We start from the raw sequence: 16,678 nt of genomic DNA, 5'->3' as shown, positions 1-16,678 counted from the left end.
ATCAGTCACAGAAAACGCCTTTTTACCGAAACTAAAATCTTCCCATGCCAAGTTGTTACAATAACAAATCTCATGAGAAAACAGCACCTCACAGACTTCGCACGTGGCCGCTAAGACCTACTCTCCAAGCAGAGTTTTTTTACGTGTTTGCAAAATTGAAGGCACACGCGTGCCGGTGAAAGAAAGGGGTTATGTCTCGCACGGTCGGTAACGGTACGTCATTTGCCAAAGCAAACAGCTGGAATAGGTTGACAGTCGAACCAATAAGTTCAGAAAATGTGCTTCTTGACAGTATTGTAACGTCACGACTATCAGTATTTCGAGATTTATTTCGATCGGTGTCTTGAAGTTGAACTAGTCTGTCGTTCGGACTTTTGGAGATGCATGTTGGTCGCGAGTGCGAATTAAAATTACTCTCCAAGCAACGTGTGCTTTAGAGGGGGAAAAAGAAAGAAGAAAACATGACAAAATGGAAAGTCCGACGAAAACGCCTACAGACACGTCAAAATCAGCCGGGCCCACTCCTTGGAGAGTAGCTATTATAAAGACCTTGTTTGTCAAAACAGACTCTACTTCTCGACTGGCGTCAGTGGCATTTGGTGTTTTTAAGTTATGTAAGGTTCTTTTTTTGTCTCCAGTGGAGAATGACATCCCCTCCTTTTCATCAGTCACAGAAAACGTCTTTTTACCGACACTGAAATCTTCACCATGCGCCGTTCGCGCATTCATAGTTGTCACAGATCTCATGAGAAAACAGCACCTCACAGACTTCGCACGTGGGCGCTAAGACCTTGTTTGTCAAAATACTAGCACTTCTCGGCTGAGCAGAGGGCAATGCATGACTGCACAGTAATCCTTTCATTCAGTCTGTTGTGTAACAGCACCTGTCCATATATGAAACGGACCACCCTCATCTCTCCCAGGCCAAAGTCATATCGCATTCGCGCTGTTCATACGCATAGTAACCTCTACTGCACAATCGAGATGTACAGGCTGAACCAGAACGGTGGCGTTTACCGGAGTGGAACTGCCTATGGCAACGAAAAAAGACTGACAGTTTTGCGTTCATATCGCAGCACCAATGGCTGCATAGCGCGTACTGCTCGAGACAACTTCTGTTCCGAGACATACGTGAGTTCGGTTGTCACGCGCTTTGTTCAGACAGGCGAGCTGGAACACCGTCAAGGCCACGGAGATGGTGGACAGCGTGCCCCAGAATATGTCAGGATTTACCTGGAGACGCTTGTCACTGTGAATCCAACCCTCTACATCAGGGAGCTACGACAGCTTGTACAGGACGACCTGAATCTACCACCGCAGGACGTTCCCAGCGAGTCCACAATCTGCAGGTGGCTAGCAGAGGATCGACTCACCCTGAAAGTTGCGGCCAGGATACCACTTGAAAGATTCACCGAGCTGAACATTCAGAGGCGTGAGGAGTTTGTGGAATGGCGCAGTCATATCAATTCTGAACGGATCTATTTCACGGACGAAACTGGATTTGACTTTCATGTCGACAGACGAGATCGGGGTAGAGCACCAGAAGGCCATCAACTACCCCTGGTTCAGTTTCGAAACCCAGGACAAAAGTGGTCAGCGCTCGCAACTATAGGTTGGAATGGATTGGTGAACGTTTTACCGATCCACGGAAACTTCAACAGGGAGATTTGTGACAACTGCTTCAGGAACTATATGGCGCCCTTCATGGAAAGAGATAGCTATTTAGTGATGGATAATGCTTCCATTCACAATGAAGCCGACTTGGTAGCCATTTTCGCGCCCCTCCGCATAACAGTGGTGAAGCTTCCTCCGTACAGCTATGATTTCAACCCTATAGAGCTGGTATTCGGACTGGTAAAATCCCGGCTAAGACGCCAACCGAACGCTGTGGCCGGAAACCCCGCGCTAACAATAATGGACGGATTCATGTCAGTGTCGGAGGTCAGCATAAGGAACTTTTATCGTCGATGTAGGGATGCCAGGTAAAGGCCCATAGGGTCGGTCATAGCTTATGTTTATAACGATAAGAAACAGCCTTGGTTTGTACAGACACCTTGTAAATACATTGTAAATACCCTGTAAAGGATTCTTTAAATACGTTACTAGTATGTCAAGAGCTTCGTCATCCATAGCTCATATGATATATGATGTAACTATTCACTTCTGCATTGAGTGTGAGTTCTTTTTGTTGTGGGGGGTAATTTTTATAACATGCCTTCCTTGGTTGAACATCAGAATCTATGTTTAACCAAGGACATTAGATGAGGTTTGAATTCTGCTCTGACCCTGTATGAAATAAAACAACGGGTACACTCTAATGCTTGTATCACCGATCTGTGAACTTCTCCTTCAACCCTTTTATTGACGGCCAGTTCAGAAACAGTTATGATTTTAACGCCCAAGTCATGCGCGGCTCGACATTATAAACTCAGGACAGTGTAATGTTCTTATTTTCCTAAGGGTACACATGCCATGACATGGTAGAGATTGCGTACTGGTACTTCCTTTTTTTTATGTAGAGTCAATCTTGCAAGAATTATTTAGAGCAAAACGACTAATTGTCAAAACTTAAACAGCATGTTGCCGACATTCGAATTCCTGATTAAGTTCAACTACACACACGTGTAATACACGCTAATTGTATTACCCCTAGCCTCTCTCAGGCACTCAGGATGACTGGAAAAATAGTAGAAATTGGCCAAATAGAGTAAGGAGAGAGGAACCATTTTAATCTCCAAGCAGAGGAGTTGTTCCGGCTGATTTTTGACGTGAGTTTAGGTGTTTGAACAATTTACACCGAAAATTGTTCAAACTCATCTGCAGTTTCATCTGAAAACCCTCTTGGTGACATGGAATTGACTCTAGATAGCCCGACAAAAACGCCTAAACACACGTCAAAAACCAGCCGGAACCACTCCTCTGTTTGGAGAGTAAGTGCGAACACTAGAAGTGCCAAAGACACACGGGCCCGGGACCAATGTTTGTACAGCGCACAGCGAGAACGACCTAAAGAAACTAGTGTTACCATTTTGTTCCCCAGATAAGGTTAGATAGATGTATTATCGATACATAGCTTAAGTTTTCTCTACACGGGCAAAGTGCCAGAGGAATGGAAGGAGGCTGTTGTAGTCCTAAGTCCCACCCACCAAGCATTGATCAGCTACGTCCTGTGTCTTCCCTCCGATCGCGAACGTTTGTGAAGGCTTCGTCGCTTCCTTTGTACTACGGGACATCGTCGAGAACAGCATCTCGCCCAGTGAGACATAAAGCTATACATAACACACAAGAAAGAAACCTGGGTCTTGGTTTAATAGTTTACGTCGCGATTGTAAACTTGGCTTGGACAGCGGTCTGCCTTTGATCTCTTTAGAAGTTTTGCTGTGGGCGCGGCCGATTGAAAGGCAATGATCCAGGTTTCGCGGTAAAATTTCCAAAAAAAAAATACAATGTCCCATAAGGGGGCGTACGTAGGACAGTGGTCACCCCTCGGCTACACAACTCCCTCGGCAACATAACTCCCTTGTGCGTGTCCCACCCCCCCCCACCCCCTCCCTCCCCAATATACTGTATATGCCGCCGTTCTTCAAGTCTGCGAAGGAGGCTAGGGCGTACGGCTGTTCTGGGACTATTCGATTCCAGTGACTGCTGTAGTGGTCGATGGTTAATGTAGAAGAACACAAAAAATTATCGGACTATGTTCAACGGCTACTTTAGCTTTGCAGGACTGTAGTAAGGTTTGATAACCTGAGTGATGTGTTTCCCATGTCAGTTCGTCGAAACGCACATTTGTAAATAAAGAGGAGGTGTGGTTTTGACGTTGATGCATGCTATTGGTTGAAAGTGCAAAAAAAATTACGTGCTACTGGTTTTCATGTGCTGCCGGCGGGCCGGGCCCACTTCAATCAATTAAAATTTGCCTCTGGAAATGCGTTAAATAGCGTTTCAGAGGGTTTGAATTTCTAAAATTTCCCGGAGGAGCATCCCCGGACCCCCTTTTTAATAGCGTCGGCGCTCACAGCGATCGACGCGGGACACCGAACCTTCCTAAGTTTCCCAAGGTAGGACTGCTAACCAACATCTGCTATTGGGGAATATCAATTGACGTCCGGTCGCTGGGAATCAACTTTCCAGGGTAACTTTCCGAGTGAGTCTTCTTACAAATTCTAGTCGCAAATTCATTGACGGCCAGTTCAGAAACAGTTACGATTTTGACGCCGAAGTCATGCTTGGCTTGACTTTGTAAACTCAGTGCAGTGTGGCAAACAGGAACATAACTGGACAAATCAGTAATATCGTGATTTTCTATTTACCCAAAGGGTATACATTGTAGAAATTGAGTATAACTACGCAAGCTAGTCTATGATAGGGAGAATGTTTGCCAGGGAAGTTTGCAGAACGTTACAAGCGTAAACCTTACCGTGGCCTGACTCTACTTCAAGTACTTGCCAATTATTCCTTTTTTGCCGAATTCTACGACCCAAACGCCAGTACGTACGCAAGCCTGGTGGACGCTACACATCACGATCGCGTACTAGCGGCGGCGTGAGAATTCCTTGTGCAAGTTTCCCCGCCGTCCACCCGCCTGCCTTTGATCATGTATGAAGTGGGCGGCAGAGAGATCATCAATCAATTTTGACAGGAGTGGCGCGCCAGCAGTTTGAGGAGAAAAGATTTCCCGTGTTGTGTATAAGAATTTGGAGTTTGAAAATATCGGGAATAACTTATGCTGAAATAAACATTCGCAAAGTATCTATTCAACTTGATATCTGTATTCGAATTTCCTAAACCAGATCTACAGTTTGATTACCAAGTTTAACGGAACATGGTGTTTTCCCGATAATCACGTAAAAATGTTCTTGTACGGTCTTTCCTCCTCGTAAGCAAACTTCAAGCTTGGCGCCAAACTTTGCCGATATGTCACAGAAGCTGAAAAAGGGGAGCGCGCCGGTCTTGTTGTGCTGGCCTTGCCGTGACAAGTCTTCGATTATCGTGACTTCTGTACTTGTTGAAGGACACACAAAAATCTTTGGACTGTATTTTACCGCTGCTTAGCTTCGAAGTGCGTTACAGTCGACGGTAGTAAGGTTTGAACGACCGTTGTGTTTCTCCAAGGAGGTTTAATCCTTGGTTTCTCAGCTCACCTCTTCCAAACGTAAACAACGGGTGCGGGTTAACGTGAGCGGCGGGGGATTTGTTCGGCTGGTGACACCCCCGTACCGTGCCGATAGCGTGGTGTGTGTCGTGTTTCCTTGAAACAGATTTTTAAAAATAGAAAACTAGATCTATTCAAGATTTCTGGCAAATTTAATGGAAACTTTTCTGTCCGGCGTAGTAGATCTAGGATTTTGGGAGTACCCAACCGCTTTCTTCACGTGGAAAGTTTTGATACCGCGAAAGTAAACAAAACACCTACGATCGCCTGCCAGGCTTCTCGCGGTGGGGCGTCTTTATTGGTCTATCATTAGGTGCTATCAGCTACTTAGCAGGGGCGTGTAGATTGCTTTCGTATGGCTCATTTAACCAATGTTCGAAACTGTACGAACAAAAGATGAATCTATGGTGTGATAGTTTCGAAACTTGTATCAATATTGTACCCGCCGATTTAAATGTTTCTAACATGCTGGAACGCAGTAGAAAATATTTCGAAAGTCAAACAAAGGTTCGAAATTGTTTTAAGCATTTACCCATACCAGTTAGGTTGTTGCAAAGGTTTCGAAAATATTACAACAAAAGGCAACAAACACCCCCGCGGTAACGTGGAATTGACTCTATCATGGTAAACTTTACCAGATTTTTGTACAGTACATGTCCTTGAATACGTAAATAAAGTTAATAACTGCATAATTTCGTCCATTTTCTTTGTGCTAGTGTTTCTGACTAACAATACACCGCCCCACCCATGGTGGTACGGTCCAGCTGGACATTTCGCATAATTGCACCAGCCGGATAATTGCACCAAAAACGCTGGCAAATGCGTGGTGCAGTTAAGCGGAGTCTACTGTATGTACAATCAACTAAGACAAAGCTATTTTGTCCTTTTTTTATGCAAAGAATACGATCGGATGAATGAGATGAATGTTACTGTACGGATACGTTTCATTAGTGGTCATCAGACCGCCTTCCTCCCAAAATAGTATTCTCCAAGCAGAGGTTTTGGTCGGGGGGTAGTAGTGACCGGGGTTTTCTTACGTTGCCCTCCCGTACGGACAACGTAAGAAAACCCCGGCCAGTACTACCCCCCGACCAAAACCTCTGCTTGGAGAATACCAAAATAGCAGCTACAGGTTACTCTGTATGCCAGGGTTGACTATCACGGTACAGGATGGGGCTATTTGTAACTGGCACTGGAGACCTTTGAAACACCATTAGCTAAATATGCGCCGTGTGTTAGACAGAGAGGGGGGCGCTGCAGGGGCTTTCCCTGGAGAATAAGATGGCTGCCATGAGTCAAGGATACATCCTCAACTTGACAGTCATGCAGTGATCCCAACTTCCTCAGCAGACAACGTCAGCATGGCGAAGAGGTGGCGACAGAAGGAGATGTTTAAGCCGTGTGGGGGGTTATGGGGATTTGGTGGCACTTATCTCGGAATTCCTGCTGATGTTAGTGTCACAAATAAACTCCCTGCCTGAGCCTCCAGAGAATGTTCAGCCTACATAGAAGTATCTGTTTCATACACAGAGATAAGAAAACTAAATACTAGTGTGTTTCCTTCAGACATTGTTTCTTCCATAGACATTTTCCTAGAATTGAGGCAACGACGTGTATCTCTTGATGTACAATGCTTGAAGGAACTATCGGATCGCTTTATTTCATAGACAATTGAGAACTGATAAACATTTTCATTACGCCTGGATAATCCTTGTACATGTATTAGAAATATTGTCTGTTCATACATTTACACATGTACAAAGAAGCGAGAAGAAGTCGACTCTATTGGACTAGCTTAGTTAAATAACACGTTTGTCTACTCTATATGTTTACAGCTTGTAGTTTTGTATTTACGTCCTTGTATGTTCCATGTGTTAAGTTAGACGACCTGTACCTAGCCCCTCGGGCATGAATGCACAATAAAGGTCTTTCATTCAATAAAAGAGGGTTTCCAAAGAAATTCTATTTATAAACATACATCGCAATGAAAGAGGTGCGGATATTTATCAACAGTACTGTGAACTAAAACTGACGGTTTTACCTTGACGTTGAACAGTTGTCTCCTTCACCCTCACCTGGTCCCATCCTCATCTTTGATTGTCTCCACTTGATTGTATATAATGACATTGAGAGAGGCGTTTTACTAGAAAGACGTCGGAAATGGAGGATCAACAGCTTAACCCAAGAGAAGTACATCGTGCAGATGTTATTACTTTCTTAATCCTTTTTTGCTGCCGCGATCAGCGCAATCAGCAATAGGAAAAAAATGAGGTAGAAAAACATTTCCTATAAACAAACTAAAGTAGGTAGCCTTAGAGATGTTTTGTGCATTTGGAAGTAGTTTTAGTACAGTATAAACTTAGTATGGATGAAATATTCAACACAAACAAATAAAAACCTTCCTTTCTTTGTGACATAAGTCGTGCGGATAAAACCTACTATGGTTTACCTGCAATAAAGTCTGTTTCGCTTGATTACGTTTGTGTCTAGCTAATACTGAAGAGTCGATAGGGACTGACTCGCTGGCTTAATTACGATGAATGGGTGCAATTAGAACGCTTGTTCTTCCTTTAAGGCGTATCATGGCCTGTGTATCACCGTCTGGATGGGTTTATAGTCTGCATTATTTATCAGTCGTCATCACCGGAGCGTTCTGTTCCATCGACCCGTGTGATGAGGAGCGGGTAAATCTGCAGAACGACCCCCGAGACTTTCGGACCCAACACCTGCCCTGAATTAAACATTGTTGACGAGGTATATGTTTTCGGTGTGTGTGTGTTTGTTTGTTTAGGTTGGTGTGTCCGTAGTCATTTCAGTGCATTGTCAGTAGAGTGACAAGAAGTGAGAAGATGAACGCAAAGGTCAGACTTGTCGGAGTGGCAGGAAATACAGATCAGAAGTGGTGAAAACAATAGTTCATTACTCGGACTTGACAATCCAGGTCAGGGGGTCAATGGAAGAGGCTACTAATTCATGGGGAGGTATTTTTGGTCGGTCTGCGTTTTCTCTATGTCAACTGAATAACTGAATGATTTTATTGCTCAACAATCGCATCGGTGACAATGTATGACAATGTACTGACAACACATGCTAGTCACGTTCATCGTAGAGTGACAGAAAGTGATCAATGGATAAATGTAATGTTAATCAACATTGATGAGCTACAGTTAAAAAGATATAACAGAAATTGTAAATATTTCACGGAGGAGTGAGATTTTCCAACTTCTGTTTGAATATTGTGGTTTCCGGCTGCAGACAAGAACAAAATGAAGAAAAACACGGCAAGTACTTCATGATTTGCACCATTACCCGGTATGGCCTGCACTTTAAGAAAGAATACTTATAACTTGAGTCGGCAAAGGATATCTAAATTGCAATTTTGTTCTTCCCTGGGGGTTTTGATGGAACGATTTGATGCAGCGGGTAATATAGCTGCACTTGGCTATATGCAGCATCAAACAGTAATAGCGTCCAATGACTTAGAGTAAATGCTTTGGATTCTCGTCAGCACCGCGGACAGGAACTGCATGATGAAACTCTCATCGCACATTCACCTGCCGTCTCTCGTGTTTTCAGCAATCAACCTTACACACATAATGACACCTCCCTACTCAATGGTCCTGTCTTTTTGGCGCCAGCAGCTTTTATTGTAGGATTTTATGGATCCCTTACATACAGTTCACACGGGGACACAACGCGCACAGCATATGAACTGAAAATTCTGTAGTCTCACGTACTTGTACTTGCTCTTTGTGATGACTGGTAGGTCATACACATGTACAGCTCGTTGTCATCAAGTACTGTAGGAGCATCCTCATGCACTAAATAGCTTTAAAGAACGGTTGCAGTCTAGATATGCAAGAACTATGTGTAACAGACCGTTCGGTGTAATATAACCAGCCGCTACCGCGCCGCGTGCCTGCGAAGCTGGTGTGTTACGCCGAATGGCGGTTATACCGGCTATATAAATTTAAGATACAGATACAGGTCCAACATTGCAATGTTGTAATTAAACAAGCCAAAATGAACACTCAATGCTGTTTGTAGCGTTTTCGCTAAGATGACTCAATGCCGACTAAGATTTGTCGCGTAGACACGTCTTGAATCATCTCATCCCCCTCCTGTTAATACCGTCACAAAATCAATACCTTTATATATCATAAGGTGGGAAACTTTTGATTCCAATATGTCAAGGGTATCAACGCCCTTGACCCGGCTCAGTCTAAACTCGCCCTGATCCCGCGAGGAGGAGTAAGCCATTGATTTTCCTGCGTAAGATCGATGGTAAACTTGCCGGAGCGTCGTTTATCAGGTCTCTAAAGACTCTAGTCGTTTCTCAGGAGTCTTGGTCTTAAGTTTGCCGCTTTTTTATTCATAACGTCTGCAACAGAAACGTTCGGTCAGTTTTCTTTGTCATGTGAGAACAGAGTTAATCCATTTATAATGTCACCTATCGACATAGATTAACTTTCATTCAAATGTGGAGACAGTGTTTATCCCCAGGCGTCTATCCGCCTTAGAAATAATGGCTTAGTTGCTGGAACAACAATAGAACCACTGGTAAATGGCATAGGAATCTGGCGGGCTTTTATATAAGAAAAACGGAAGTACAGCATCTTATCAGAACCTACATGGTGAGCATGCAAACCAGTTGAACGATCGTCATTTGTTTGTATGTACACCCCTACCAATCGATCGCATTGAAACTCAGATTCAAATCAGCAATGACCCGACAAATCTATATCTAAGTTGGGTTAACGACTAAATCTGACAAAACAAACTCGCCAGTGAGATGCTGAAAGGAGTCAGCTTTCAAAATATGTTTTCAGATTGACAATTTTGGCACTTTGGAAGTTAAAGAAAGTATCCGCGATTCAACGTTTAAAGAAAAGTAGTAGAAACTTTTCAGTTTTTCAAACGTTAAATCGCGAATACTTTCTATCACTTACAAACAAAGTGTCAAAATTGTCAATTTGAAAACATATTTCAAAAGCTGATATAGCCTGATACCTTCCATCGTCTCACTGGCGACTTTGTTTTGCCAGATTTAGTCACTAAAGTAAACTAGGAAGCAATTTGTCGGGTCATGGCTGATTCGAGTCTGAGTTTCAATGCGATCGATTGGTCGGGGTGATGTATGCAGGCCCACTATTAGGCCTAAGACATGAGGCAAACCCTCTGTAGCGGCTTACGTAACTGTATCGTCATCTGACCTTTACTATCCTCCGAGAGATTGAAATGCAACTGATCTGTCTGGGGCAATATCAAGCTGACGCCGCGAGTGAATCGTATAAACCATTATCAGAAATGACAGATTGCTCTTTAAATGTCAGGGGGACCAGTGGAAAATTCATGAGGAAGAATTGTTTTGGGGTCAGACATGTGTACGACAGTCCACTGTTGTGCGAGTTAAGAAATGAACAAAACGAACGGACACGGACCGGTCATGAACCAGCTTTCGCCCTACTTTATGTTGTATGTTGTAGAAATTGTATATTGTTGTACCATAAATATGTAATGACATATGTTGATAGAGTTATTAGGACTCAAATGACTGTGTATCTCTGTTATATTGTATCTGACCCTTACCTCTTCCCTCATGACTTCAATGAAAAGCGGCCTGCGTGCTGATTTGAGCTTATCATGAATAAACAAGGTTCAAACAAAAAAACATGAATAAACAAGGTTCAAACAAGAGTCTAGCACGCCAGATTTTGAAAGGTGCACAGATGCCCTGTACTTCAATCATAATCAGATAGAGGGCGTTCTTGACTGAGCTATCATTCGTACATCGTGCAGGTTGCACACAATTTGTTTCCTTTGCCAAGACCCTGGGCATTCAATGATTGAAGGTGCATTTGTGGATTATCACCTTTATAGTCGAGGAGGAGATTCTCAGAAGAGGCCTAGAAATTGACAAACGTAGCACACCCGGTGATATATGAATGTCAATACAAAATGAACACTCTCCTGTCGCTTGTGACGTTTACCAATTTTGTCGTCATTTGGACAAGTATTTTACTAGTTATGCTGTTTTCTCTTCAATTCATGGCATATAATTGCCTCATTTTCATAAATTTGCATAAAGAGCCCTAGAATCATGATGCCCCACCTTTCCTGGACCATAGAACAACATAACGTTACCTAAAAATGATCAAGAGACATCAAGCTATCATTCTTATTCTCCAAGCAGAGGTTTTGGTCGGCTGGGGTAGTAGTGGACGGGGGGTTTTAGCATCGCCTCCCGAGGCGATGTTAAAACTACCCCAGCCGACCAAAACCTCTGCTTGGAGAATAATCATTCTATGATACTGGACTAAATATATAACGTTACCGGGTGTGCTACGAGACCAGGTACTTTTTTCAGGGTCTCCTCTTGGACTATTATCATATATCTTTCCCGCAGCACTGGACCATTGCAGTGAAATGAAGGGAGTTGGTCGATTACAGGAAAGTTCATTGCGACAGTCGGTTGCTTCATTTATTCTTTTTGCTGCTAGGCGGCGCTTTGCACCGCAAAACATCGGTCCAGATTACCCAGAAACCAACGCGCGTCGTCCTCTTCTCTGGACGCCATATTTGTTAGAGGTACGTGAACACATCATACCCACGGAATCCAACACAATCTCGCCTTTTACAAGGCATCAGAGCTCCTTACACATTCAATAGAATAGCTAACATATTTTCTACACCTTTCTTAGTTTTTGGATAGCGTGCTAGGATTAAAAGGTCTCGAAAATGATGCCAAAGCAGAGTGTTTTATATACCATTGGTCATATGTCCCTTCATTCAAAGTTCCTCTTGATTCTGTTGTCGCCAGTCTTTGGGGATTGGTCTGAGTCTGATTTGTTTGATTGTTACCGTCGAAGCCACAATGTCAAAGTTTTGACTTTCATGAAGTGAGAGAGCTGTCACAAAATTTAGGAGAGAGCCAAAATTATGGACCTGTGCATTGCCCCCCTCCCCATAAGAAAAAAGTTTTTGGGTTTCTTCTTCTTCCAACATGCTGACAAAGTTCTTTATGTCATCAAATGTTTGTAGTATTTTTAAGTACTCTGATACTGCTTTGATATGACAGGCTAAACTGAGTGATCCCTAACTTGATTACCTCATCTGTGTGTGTGTGTCAATAGTCAGCTCTATAAATTTTAATACAATTTTGTATGTATCGAAGTAAACTTATTATTATATTAAAGTACCAATGTTATGTCTGACCATGCATGTACATTGTACAATGTAGACAATCTGTCTGCCCAGAAAGCCAGTGAAAGACATTGGGAAAAGCTATTTATAATGTATTTAATTTCTTTGCTATCATCAGCTTGTACGAGATCCCATACCTACGTGGTGGATCAAGATGGCGAAGTCCAAGAACCACACCAATCACAACCAGAGTGAGTACTACAGACTGTGAACATCATTCAGAGTTCTGCATTTATGTGTAACGTTAGCTCTCATAATTACACCGGGTACCTTAAGACAGCTCTGTTTAAGAAAAGGTATTTCCCACGAATTCTGGATGTCTAAACTATAGTGTGCGTACCCGGAGGGTTACAGCTGCTGCGTTAGTGGATCTCTTTAAATTCACGTCTTTATTAAAATGTGGCGGTCTTAGGGCACCTGACAGAATTATGAGAGTTGACATTATGTCATCAGTTCTCAACATAGGGCATGCTTGTGAAGAGTTTCAGACTTTGGACTTAAGAAACTCAACTTGTGACTCCCAAGCTGCAGTTAGGTATAAGGTCATTTTAGAGACACTTGAAATTCAGTTGAATATCAAAAGTACTTTGATATCGTCTAATACTAATACTGTTGCTGTACATTTAGTTTTTTCATAAATGGAAAACAAGAATGATTTGGTTTTGTAAGTGCAGAAAGTTTTATTGATATACATATGATAGAGATGGGTAATAAAGATGCTATCTGCATGTTGACAACTGATTTTCTATTTTTGTCAGAAACTTGAAGGATAGACAAATGTTGTGTTTAGAACAGTGTCTGGAAAGAGTTACATGTACACATACTTTTATTTGTAAGCTTACACCATGTTCATTATATTACAGACAAGAAGGCCCACAGAAATGGGATCAAGAAACCAACCCGCAACCGCTACGAGTCTCTGAAGGGGGTAAGTTTTTGTCAGATGTACAAAGATTTTGCTTCAGTTGAACTGCGGTGTAATCCCAGTACATTGTCCACTCACTAGCACCTCCTATCAGAATGAAGCAGAACTGTAGCTATCCTTCTTTGTCCACCCACGCTTGAAAGCAGCCAAATGCTAAATAAAATTTATTGAATGAGTCTACCTTCACCGTTCCCATTTGTATATTTGCAACTGTGTGTTGAGTGCAGTTCATTTTAATGTGTACAGGCTGTATGAAAGGTTTTCTAGATATTTAGTGAAGGGAAACTCAAATTTATAGGTATAGCGTATGATATTATCCATATCCACAATATAATGATACTTCAGAATATGCTGGGAGCATACCAGTATTTCGAATGTGCAGTTAGTAACTTTTTGTTATCCTCAGCTCACAATGTAGACTTCCCGCAGCCCACAGTTTTTTCTTCAGTCCTTATGTTTTAATTGCACGTGGGCACAAAAGAATTTGATATTATCAGCTGCAAAGGTCATCCTTTGGAGACATATGAAACTTCTGGCTAGGTGGGAGATTTAATTGCCTTCAGCATGAAGAAAAATGTCAGATGGTTCAGAGGAAATTGAATATGAAAAAAACACTTTCCTGAAAACCCTCATCGATATGATTGATGTCTGACAGAAATTCAATTTCAAAGAAGATCTTTTGAGGTATCCTTTTACCAAGCTTCAGGGCTATGCCACATAGATTTAAAATTTGTGCTGTTTCAATTTTCTTCCAATGGATTAGATAAAAAGGTTTGTCAGTGTTCATTTCTGCTCTTTTGAGGAGATTGTATGGATGTCATATGGAAGCTTTGGCAAAAAAATACAAAATTAAGAAGCCAGAGGCTTTTGACATCTTGGCGACTATAATAGTCCATGTTTTTGTTTTTAAAGTGACAGTAGGATGCAAATAAGTTGCAATTTTACAAGGTGCTGCTAGGAGAAAAGTTGATCCATTTTTATGGTAATATTTATTAACCTTTTGCTGAAGGCACATGCCAACATCAATGCATCATTAAAAAGCAACATACAAAGCTATCTACAAATACGGCATAGAATACTGACATACACAGTTCACCTATGGATCAAGGTGATATTGACATAGCTCCTTTATTTCAGTATCAAAATGTAATAAAACATAACCTAGCAATAGAAGTGTAACATAACACTATCATTAAGTAGCATACGTACTGCTCACATTCTGATCCGCCTTCAACATCTATATCATATGTATTGTTTTAGCAGAAAAAATATGAAAATTCAAAAGACATTTTGAAAGCTTTGAATGATATACTTGCGACTTGCATTAAACTATATTATACATCTGTAATTCTTTACAAAAATGACCTAATATTCGTGCATGTTGGATACCAACAACACGTCCCTCCCTACTATGGCAACTAGACATACATGTAACCTGTTCCTGTCCGTGACGCGTGGTGCGGTAAACCTGAAAGGCTGAATAGTTATTTGTCTTGTCGCTGGGAGGCAACACGATATTCATTAATGAGCCTCACGGCGATGACGCAAACCGAAGAAACGATGCGTCATAAAGTCTTTTGAAGATTGTTTTAGATGTATGGATCTGTATTGTGAGGGGGCGAGGGATCCAAGATGTTCATTTTCACTACCAGGGGGGCTGGTGTATTGATGTTCCAATGTAGAAGACAATATGTTTCAATCACAGCTGTTAGGAATTTCTCAGTTTGAATAGAAGAAGGTCTCCAAGCTTCTGTCTGTGGTGGGCTCATTAAAATGCTACATTTTATACAGTTAAGAAATTCAAAGCTGGAAACTGCCCTGATTTTATTACTCAAGTCAGCAGGAAGTGGTAGAAACAGCATGGACGTTGTACCGTTCTCATTCAATGTTTTGTACAAATCTACAATTTCAAATCATCAGCCGCCAACTTTGTGTTTTCTTTTAGACGGTTGCTTTACTGTATTTATGATAATAATCCTTATCACCATTTTTTCAAAACAAGGTATGGTGTCATCAGCAATCCCAGAGATGTGTTAACAAACAGAGAAACTTGTTTGCATTCAATCCAAATCTATAAAATGCAGTATTGGTTGAATTTATATGCAGACAGCCTTTGTTTAGAAAATCTGGTGCCAAAATAAAGCAAAATATCAATTTTTATGTTTCGCCAACGAAACATATTGTTTTTGTCAGGTTTCTTCTTCTCCTTCTTCTTCTCCTTCTTCTCCTGTCAAATCTTCAAATCGCTTCTTCTCGGTCGTCCGTCGACCAAATAAGCTGAAATTTGGTATGCAGGTAGAGTATGTGTATACCCCTAGACCCTTTTTAAATTTTTTTGATATAAGTTTTTAAAATGATTTTATGGAGGTTTCTTGGTCATTTTCAGACAAATGTCGCACATTATGGCCTCCAGTGCCGTGGTGTTGAAACCTGAGGACCTGAAATTTGGTTTAGTTGTGCATTGGATATTTACCCAAAGGACCCCATTATTTTTTTGGGCATACACTACTTCAAAATGATTTATTTTGCAATTTTTTGATGCAATTTTTGGTTCTTTTCTGTCGGGGCCAGCAAGAACTAGGTCATACTGTAACATAAGCCCTCCTACACTCACCCCTTTCTGGGACTTAAAACCAAGCAGATGTCAGGGGGTACCTATAGTAATGGTATTACAGAAAGTTATATGTACCTTATGTTACATGGTACGGATGTTATATTTGACATGTACGTACCGTTAGCAAAGGTGATCACACCTGGCCATGAATTATGCTAATGACGACCTCATTTGCATAATTCGTGCATAAACTTGTATTTCCCTTACCGTGACAACATGTAGGTACATGTAGGAAAGGTGAAAGCACCTGGACATAACTTATGCTCATGAGGACCTCATTTGCATAAATTATGCAGAAACTTGGATTTGCCCAGGAGTTATTTTTGGACAGCCCACTTCTTGCATGAGGAGTATGGGCGAAACATCCTGAATTTGCTCTTAAAGCAAATGACGGCCAGTCTAGTTTTAAATTCATCTGTCAAAGTGCAGAAAATGTAGCCCTTGTGAATCATTAAATTTTATGCAGATTCCAAAATTCAGACCTGTAGCTTCCTGCCATGCGGTCCTTTTCTTCCATGTTTTTCGCCACATCATTCATTCTGTGACTAGTGTGTTGGCAGGGTTTAAAATACATTGAAGTAATTACACACCGTGACAGTATGTATGTCTAGGTAATGGCTGCTTGTACAGGCACATAAATGTATTGGAATTACAACTCTTAGCTAAGAATACAAGAAAGTTTGGCAGTCTTAGCTTAAAACCCTTCTGGCCCAACCTAATCCTTAACAAAGTCAAGGTCCGAGACAAAGAAGATTGAAAGGAAAGCAAGCTTAAGTTCTTAGCT

At 41.7% G+C, this 16,678-nt stretch overlaps 1 long non-coding RNA gene across 1 annotated transcript; it reads left to right on the top strand.

Moving 5' to 3' along the window:
- The first annotated feature begins 11,608 nt into the window (after positions 1-11,608).
- LOC136435390 (uncharacterized) lies at positions 11,609-13,265 on the top strand. The gene is made up of 3 exons (XR_010755834.1): positions 11,609-11,740; positions 12,474-12,546; positions 13,219-13,265. It is a non-coding gene; the product is annotated as an uncharacterized lncRNA (long non-coding RNA).
- The last annotated feature ends 3,413 nt before the right edge of the window (positions 13,266-16,678 follow it).

The sequence above is a fragment of the Branchiostoma lanceolatum genome, chromosome 5 (genome assembly GCF_035083965.1).
Source record: "Branchiostoma lanceolatum isolate klBraLanc5 chromosome 5, klBraLanc5.hap2, whole genome shotgun sequence".
Classification (NCBI taxonomy): domain Eukaryota; kingdom Metazoa; phylum Chordata; class Leptocardii; order Amphioxiformes; family Branchiostomatidae; genus Branchiostoma; species Branchiostoma lanceolatum.
This window is presented reverse-complemented; position numbering and strand designations above follow the sequence as displayed.